The following is a 9,583-nucleotide window of genomic DNA, read 5'->3' as shown; positions in this document are numbered from 1 at the left end:
CTTCATCTGCCTGTTGGATTTAATTGACTAATAGGCCAAGTTATTTGGGGGAGAAAGGGAGGGAGGAAAAAGGTGGGATGAAGAGAGTGTTTTCTGTTAAGCTTTGTTTCCTTAGCATATTTTCCTTTATCCTTAAGATGTTTTTCCTTATCCTTAAGGGTTTGTTTTTCCCCCTTTTTGTAATTCAGATTGCCTGTTTCTTTCCTGATTTAATTTTCTGTGCTACCAATACATGACTTATATAATTTGGGGAAATATTAGCAGAGACAAGGGAGGTCAGTGTTGTATTGCCAGTTTTCTCTGAAAGGAATTGGGTTATTGGTTTTTATTTTCCTCTGCTTTTTGAAACATCAGCCTGCATGCTCCAAGCCCCTGCCTTTTCAAGCTGGAAGGAATGCAACAGAGGGCAGAGCACCTCTGGCACTATTCATCACTTTATACTGGAAAGTCAATTTCTGGAGGCAGGGGTTTGGCTGCGCTTGGAAGCATGCTCGAACTTGATCTTCATTCAGCTCAGGACTTTTTCACTGGCGGTCACAGTCCTAAACAGCTATTTAAAACTACCCAAATGCCTTGAGCCAAACACTCGCGCAACCTAATTTTACAAAGCTTTTGATGTCTCATCCTGGCAGCCTTGTCACTGTTAAAATGAATTAAAACTGAAATTGTCAGGCACTTTGCCTGATAGTTTAGGTGGATTTTTCTGCATCGCCTTGCTTGTGTGGTACCAACACGTTTTGCAGAGGGATGCTCTCTCTCCCTCTTTCCCTCCCGTGGAAACCCAGGTCCTGAATCAACTTGGTCTCAGAGGGGTGTTTGTCCATCGTAAATCCTTCTGGTTGTGCATTAAGCAAGGCAGGGAGAAGGAGGAGGAAGGCATTTGTGCTACTTATGCTTGTAGCTGATCTTTGCCCCAGCATGGCTTAGCCTTGCCCACTCATGGAGGCCCTCTGGGGTGCCCTGGGCATGGGTGCCCTTCTGCAGCAGGCTCCCAGCTCCAGCCTGACCAACGCAGCCAGGCCCTTGGCAAGGATTGCAGAGTCCTGCCTGAGCTGCTTGCTTTGAGAGCCCTGGGAGAGGCTACTTTTTGTGTTGTGCCTGTCTGGGCTGTGGTATGCAGCTGGCCAGGAGATTTGCATATATTCTTCCCTATTAAATTTGCAAAAGATAAGGAAAGGGTTATTAGAGAGTTTTAAATGGGGAATGGCCAGTTCTGACCCCTCCAAAACTCAGCCTGGGCTTTGTTTGCTGAGCAGCATTTTTTGCTGCATGTCACAGCATGGCACGACGCTGGCCACAAGAGGGACCCCACTTTTTGATCCCTGAAGGCAAAGGTAGCAAAAGGAGAAATGCCATAGCAAACATCCCACAACTCACCTCAGCATAAGGTATAAAGTTGGTGCATTCCCTTTCCATGGGTCATAGCCAATATTCAGATAATGAAGGCTTAAGCTGCAATTTATTTGAGTGTGTGTGTTGTTCAGGAGAGGAAAATGTGGGCTGAAGACTTGCTCTGTTATTTTGTTTTGGTTGGTTAGGTTTTTTTGACCTGAATCTGATCTGATGGTGGTAACCTTTTTTTTAGGACTCTCAGTTACTTCTACATATAGAGCACTTCATCTGCTGCACAACATTTGACATCGGTTTTTCCAATAGGGAAAGAGAAAGAGAGGATATATTTTTCTATCAATGTAATAGAGATATATTGGGAATGACAACAAAATTGACTATAAAGTCTAACAAAATGTATTCCTGAGTTCCTACTAAATTCTACAGGCTCAGAAAATGTCATGAAAAACAGGATTTAATGATGGTTTGCTTTGATTCTTAAACAATATGAAAAGAGGAGGAATAACTTTTCTTTTTCTTGAGGGAAAATTAATTTTCAAATTCTAGACCCCCCCACATATAGAACCTGTAAAAATAATTGTAATTCACTTTATAAACTTTGCTAGACCTGTTCAAGAGACAATTGCATGAGGGTAAATTCCCCGTGAGATATACCTTTCCAGCATGATGCACATCCCTTTGCAAGCAGCTAGCACAGGCGCACAGATTCATTAAGCCATCAAGAATGGGCATAAATAAAGCAGAGCCAGTGTAAAATTCTCTGCACAGAAATGAATTGGATCTTTAGGGAATGCATTTCTTTTTAGGGAATGAATTCTTTCTACAATCCTGACCTAAGATATAGCTGCAGCTCTCTACAGAGATAGGTAGCCAGACCTGTGAACAAAATCCAGATTTATTAGCTTCCGTGTACTCAACTCCACATGCAAAGAACATGTTTGACCTAGCCTCCTCTATCCTTCTCCACCCAAGTATGTATGCAGTTTACTTACAAAAATGAACAGGAGCAAAGAAAAGTCACTCACCATATGGGGAACATCAGCAAAGTTGCTTCACAGAGTCTTCGTTAAATCAGTGGCTTTATTGTGGTCTGCAGCTACTTTTTTGATAAAGGCAAGAAACCATATGGCGGAGAATCTGTCCAGAGCCATATGAGAGGTTTACATAGGTGGTCTAAGGTTGGTTCATGCTCCTTAGACTAGCCTCTGCATGGGGCTTGAATAGCAGAATTGTATCAGTTCTGCTATGCATGGTGCTATACCACAATTTAAGGGTCTGAATTTTAGCAATTTTGTACTTACTGTTTCACGTTTGACTCTACTAAGTAACCGGAGGTTGGAGAGGGCCTGTCCGTTCCCCTACCTCTTTCCCTGTCACCTGGGGTGTGTCTCAGTGGGCTGTCATCCAGGTGAGCTCCAAATGACTGAAGCGACAGGGCAGAAATTGTTTAGCTTCGGGAGACTGTCTGTGCAGAGGACTTAGTGCATAGGTGCATTCACGCTCTGTGCCTGTTTATCCTGTCAGCTTTTACAAGTCTACTGCATCGTAGTGCAGTCTTCGGAAAACGGAAGTGATGAGAAACAGCAGCTTCCAAAGGGGGAATGGGAGCTGAACAATGTTGCCTTTGATAAAGACTTTGTGGCAGGTTGCTTAGGAAATTTATGCTTGCAGTAACTTCCTGAATCTGATAATTTGACTCTGCAATTTGGTCATCTAGCCTTCAGCTGAATGCATCTTCCTTTTGGGACCATCTTCTCTAATATAAAAAATTCTGACTTGATCTTATTTTCCTCCAAATTGCCTGCTTTTCTTTCAGAGATCTTTGACACAACTTATAAAATAGTGCTATTAGTGCAGAAGCTGTGCAACAAGTGCACAGAGCTGATCAAGAATAATACAGAAAAGGACTCAACGATGTTTTCTAAGGGTTGCATGTGCATCATGCTTTTAATATAAAAATGAAGCCTTCACAAATCTTCTGCTGTCACAGATCTTCATTCTAAGCTCTGTTAGACTCTAGAGAACACAAAAAAGGCATCAAGAATTACATGCTTCCATAGGGTTGTATTGGTAATGTTACTCCTGATCAGGAACTCAGGCTACAACAGGAGTTAACAGCAGAAGCGATGAGATTGAATTTCAGTCCTTATGGGGTTATTGGCTTTTCTGAAGTTTTTTCACCCCATTTGCTTGATGATGCCTTACAAAATGCTGTTTCTAGAGGTTGTCTTTGACCTCAATTTTAGTTTTATTACTTCCTAGCAAAGGAACTTCCCTTGTTCGTGCTCTGAACCTGGTTAATAAACACATGCAGTTCTGGTTTTCTTAAATAATTTGCACAATTAGGTTTCTTTGCTGTCATTAGGGATAGCAGTTTGTGTGTGCAGTGGGCAGTACCCAATAAGAAACATGGCACAGTTTTTGTTACTATTGAGTGGACTTCAAAACACCAGAGATTTTGACTTTGTTTTCAGTGCTACTCAGAAGCTTGGTTTAACCACTTGGATATGGCTCCAGACTAGAAGTGGCAGTTGTGTAGTTTCAAGAAATTTAATTTGCTTTTTACAGGTTTACTTTTATATGCTTTGAGACTTAATCCACTCTGAGAAAACAATACTGTAATTGGAAAAGAATATAAAACAGATTACTTCTATATAAAAATCATTAAAAGCAATTTTTAAGGAGGTCTATTTTTAGCATGAAACTCTTTAAAAGTAATAAAAGACTATTCTGAATTTTCAGTGAAAATTTTTCAGGTTATGTCACCCTACACATCTTTGAGATGATCACAAGCTTCTGAGGTACAAACACCTGATAGGTTTACCCTGTCTGGATGGACATGAAGTAAATAGCTCCCCGAGGAACACTGCCTTGCAGGTTCACTTCTACTTGTGCCTCAGAGCTTGGTCTTACTCTTGTATAGTTTTAAAAGCCTAATCTGATGAAATCACTAATTTTGCACCAAGGTTAAAAAGATGTGAGTAAATTAAGATTCAGCCTTGAATTTCAGATTAGGATCATCTCTCTTTCAGTCTGGAAACCAGAAGGAAAAAGATACTAATTCAGTTTAAATAAATAAGTAGAAGTTGGGAAGAGTTAGAGAGCACAGCTGTTTCTTTTTCTGGAAAGCTTCTTACATCTCTAGCTGGGTTAGCTTTGTAGTTAACTGTCCCAGCCCCTGTACTGCACCTGAGGAAAGCTATACTCTGCATGAGGGTAGATAAATTAGATTCACAGTAAATGGGTACATTCCCTGAATTGCATCCTAGCACTGCTGTCCTGCTGCATAAAAAGAACATATTTAGCCGCACATATATCTGGCTATCTGGCTAAATTGTTAAAACAGACACCTCGGAGAGAAGGAAATTTATTAAAGAACAGGGTATATGGCCAGCTTTAAGGATGCGTTCAGTGAGGTCTGATCCAAAATGTACTGAGGTGGATGCAGTATATTTCTATGTGATTTGAAGGGCTTTGGTCTGTGAAATGTCAATGACTTGACAACTCGGATCAAATTTCTATGGATATTTGCATGCCTGAAGATGCAGACAAGTGCTTAGTGAGCTTTTTTGACTGGCTTTAGGAGGTTTGGCTTCTAGCTGTTACTGGCAGAAACCTAATTCATCGTCTTTGCATGCATGTCCCTTTGGTCCAGGAATAAGTGTGTTTGGTTTTCTGTTGAATAATTTTGCTGTTGGCCTGTCTCCGTGGGACTCTGAATACATAAGGGTAAAACACCTGCACCAACAACTGAATTTCCAAGTCTGAGTAACTGAATCATCCAAGAATTGAGTGGAAGTCTTAGTTAATCATATAAAATGGAGAGAGAGTTTCATATTCTGCAACACTGGCAAGCATGTCAGCCAAATCACGGTATAGCTCTCACTGTTCTCTGGATGGTGTCTTTTTGGATGCTGCCTGTGGCTGAGCCACAGTCCTTGTGAAATAAATGGGTCTTGTCCCAGCCAGGGATGTTACTTGAGTGATGCAGTTGCTTTTCAGGGCCTGCCTTGGCATCTGACTGTTGCTCAGCCAGTGACAGCAACAGGCCCTGGAGACATCAGAGATCCCCCATGCAAATACCGGGAGCGGCGATAGGGAGGCTGCGGGGATGGCAAGGTGAGGGGCTGTTCTGAGGAATCCAGCAGTAAAATCTGCCTCTGCGTTATTTAACATTTTTCTTTGTTTGTGTTGTCTTGTGTTCTCTCTAAGCAATGGCATGTTTGATCAAAAGGATGCACTGACAAAATTAATAGGTATATACATAAATATATATATGCTAAAATGCCCCTCTTTTGTGCCCACGTATGTAAGAGACAAATGTCTACACATATAATGTGAAAACAGGAATAATTTGGTGTTTGACTGTACATTAGTCTTCCCGAAATGCATTCTCATCAGACATTCAGGAAACATCCTGGTTTTATTACCAAAGGAAGGCTTTTGTTTTTATTATTTTTTGTGGGGGAAATTGTTCTGGATTCTATAAAATACGATCTTCTAACTAAAGAGACTGTTTGTTTTGAATCCTTCAGCATGAAAAAAATTAACATTTCAGTTTCACAGCTTTTTCAGTTGCACAGATTATCTCTAGTTAGCTCCTGTGAAGCAGTGAGTCTTTGTTATATGTATTTGTTTACAAGAACCAATGTTGGGTTCTAGGCACTCATGCTAATACACTAGTACAAGATGTCAGGAAAGCATCCAAAAATATTGGCTCACTTCACTGCAGCTAACACAAAATGCAAATTGCCCCACAAATAACTTGTCTTGCCTGGTGATCCTGAAGCCATCAGCCCATATTTGAGTTGCTGCTCAGAGTACAAAGGAAGAAGATGACCAAAAATGCCTTCAGTCCTTTTTGTCACACTCCCTGATTCCCTTTTGGAGTTCCTATGTCTTATTTTCATATCCTTATTCTCTCTTCTTGCTCTAGATCCTCTTTTCTCCATTCAAATTCTCTGTTCTTATCCTCACTTAAGTGTCAAAACCCTTTGTAATGCCCCCATTTGTGCTCCGCTTACATGTTCTACCCATATCCCCTTGGTCCCTATTCTCTTTCCAGCTTTGCTTAGTTTGGCTCTGCCATTCCACCACTTATTTATTTATATTTCTTCGGTGTTTTTTCTCCCACCACAGAAAGATTCCTCCTTTTTTCTCAGGAACTCTGTGAGACATGGCAATACCTCTTTCTTCCCCTCTTCCTTCACTGCAAATCAGGAATTAAATTATACCCCTTAGGGCAGGCTACCCAGCAGCTGCAAAGCAGTTCTGCACCCTGGAAGAAGTAAATACATCAGGACTTTTGTACCCTTGCCTCACTCCTCCACGGCCTCCACGGTGCTGAATGCTGAGGGAGGGTCATGGAGAGGAAGTCAAAACTGCTGTCCCTCTTTAATTTTATACCTGCCACTACTGCAGCTCAGGGGAAGATGTGAGATTAGAGACAGTTGTGTTTTAGGTGTGTTCACCCCTCAGCTTCTTCCCCTTTTAAAGCAGGATGGTGTTAGCTTGACAGTTTCTGCTCACAGCAGATGTAGGTGCTTCTGTAGCCAGGTCCTGGGCTGTAAAAGCAACATCCATTTAGATTAAAGCAATACTAAGTGCAAATGATAAGAGTTGTAGTCTAAGGCTATGTTCCGTGTGAAGTGCTCTTAACTAGAGTATTGATCCAGCATCCAGTGAGTTACTGGGCAGCCTGGGGGCTGCCGAAGTAGGCCCTCCATGGGGCCTGGAGGTCATCATGCATCCTGGCAACTGTGCAGGGCTCTACACTACCAGATAGATCATTTTGATTGAAAAGGTGATTAAAGTGCCCAATTCTCTTCATCAACACACACTAATTCATCTCTCTGATATTGCATGTAGTTTTAAAGCCCTGGAGATGTGGAGGGTTCCATTGCTCTGTTGTGAACATAATCTGTCACCTTCAGAGTACTGTAGCCTCTGAAGGACCCCAAAGTCTCTGAGGCATGTCACCAGCTACCACAGGCTTTGTGTGCATCTGTGTGTTTATGTACACATCATATAACTTACCTTTTTCTTACACTTAAGACATTTTCACTTGACTAAATTTCATCCTATAATGTCCAGCTCTTCCTCTTTTGATGACTCTCCCAGTATCTTCTACCTTTGATACTTGCAGACGTTTAACTATTGCAAAAAAACCTGTCCTAACCACAATGTTTCATCCAGCTATATGTTCTAAATACCCTATTCTGTGTCCAGTTACAGAGACAGTGAGTTTTTTCCAGGTATGGGAGAAAAATATTTTAAGCTTTAGTTCGGGTGGCCCCATGTTGAATTGCATGTACAGCTAAAGGGGTAGTTGTCAGAGAGGAAGCTGCTGGCTCTAGTTTGTACATTAATGTGCCTGTTTTCTTAGACATGCTTGTAGCTCTTTCAGAAGCATTTGCTTTTAACCTTTAGATAGTATTTATTGGTTCTGCTGCTTCATACAGAAGGTGTCCTTCCCTCCGTAGTGCAACAGCTTCCAAGCTTATAACTGGTAAAGTTTTTTCCTTTCTCTCCAGTAATACAACTGTAATGAAGACACAGCAGTTGATCAGCAATCAAGTGCTTTTAAAAATTTTATTTATTCCTTTAGCCTGATCTGAAAATGAGCTTGCTATGAACAATGTTAGATAAATGTGCAGTCTCCAGAGACAGCTGACACAGCAGCAGGACAGGTACCATTTAAGGAGGACATAGTGAGCTGAAAAGAAGGACAGTACAAGAAACGCATTTAATTTGACATAGCTATGAATATTTAACATTTTATAAGGAAATATAGGAATGCAATCAGCCTTATTCATTCTGGTGCTTTAGAGAGTACAGACTGTCTTCCATGTGTTATCAGTATAAACACAAGACATTGAGGAGGGGAAGAGAAGCAGCTCATGCAAAGATTGTCCAGCCTTTTTAGAACAAACTTACTTTAAAAATTGAATTTCCAAAGTCTTTACATTGGGTAGTACAATACTGAGAGCTGAATCACATGTGTTTTGTAATAGATACGCTAGTTTTTAACAGAGGAGAAAATAAGTTTTTCTCCATTTATCCTTATTACTTACATGGTCTGGCTCTAAAAGTCTTCTCCATGGCCTACAAGCACAAAAGCAGCAGAGATACAGCTTAATGAGATGCCTTGGACACCCTGGGTCTCACTGGTGAACCACAGCTCCCACTTCCCTTTGGAAGCTGAAAGCACAGATGGTGGAAAAAACATCTCAAAACATTGCAAATTGTAGTCAGTCTTCATCCAAAATTCATGCTGCCTAGTTTGTGGGTTTGCTGCATGTAATATTGCTGCTTTTCCTCTTTTCCACACAAAATGATTTGTTGAAGTCCTATAACATTTGTTTCAGAAAGGCCAACAACACTTCTGCCAGTATACTTACTCTTCACTAAGAAAAGTACCACCTTGTGTTGTTTCTTTTGCCCTGCACGCTCCAACCCTGTGATACAATCAAACTCCTTTCAGAGGTATGGGATTCTTCCTATTAAGTGCCTACCCCTGTCCTTGGCAAGCCTAATAGCTTGCAGATAATTGTGACCACAGAAGCCTTCTAAGTGCTTTGTGAGTGGGGAGAAAGATCTTTTCTTCCTACAACTTACAATGCAGATTATTGATGGATTCATTCCAGTTTGCCACCTTCACACTATAATGTGTCAACTGTTAGCAAATACTGACTTTATTTATGGTGATGGCTGTAGTTTTGATACACACAAGGGTCTGGCCAGATGATTCTCTCCTCCTCCAGAGCACTTTTATTTGTTTATTTACAAAATTGTAGCTATTCCTTTCCAAGTCTGAGACATACAAACTCGAAAGCATGGGGCCAATGCCTAAGAAAGTGAAATGGATCATCGACAGCTTAAACAGATGATCTCGTCCTAGATGTGGGCTCTAGTCTGTCATATGCTAAAGTTCCCATCTTGTGACCTGATTAATGTAAACTGGTTTCAACACATTATCCCTGACTGACAAACCCTGTCTAAGGGCTACCTGTCCGCAGTCTCTCATCATTGCTATCTCCCTAGAGGTTAAAAAGACAGTTTTCTCTCTCTCCCAAATGTTTTTAAGTGATTTTTTAATACAATTAAAAAGCAAACCAAGACTTGTATCATTTCACAGACCTGTTTTAGTGCATCCACACAAATGGTTCAACTGACACAAATATGGAGTTGTAGCCCAGTGCAAGGAGAGGGCAGGAGCCACTGCAGGAAGCCC

This window comes from Dromaius novaehollandiae, chromosome 3 (genome assembly GCF_036370855.1).
Source record: "Dromaius novaehollandiae isolate bDroNov1 chromosome 3, bDroNov1.hap1, whole genome shotgun sequence".
Classification (NCBI taxonomy): Eukaryota; Metazoa; Chordata; class Aves; order Casuariiformes; family Dromaiidae; genus Dromaius; species Dromaius novaehollandiae.
This window is presented reverse-complemented; position numbering follows the sequence as displayed.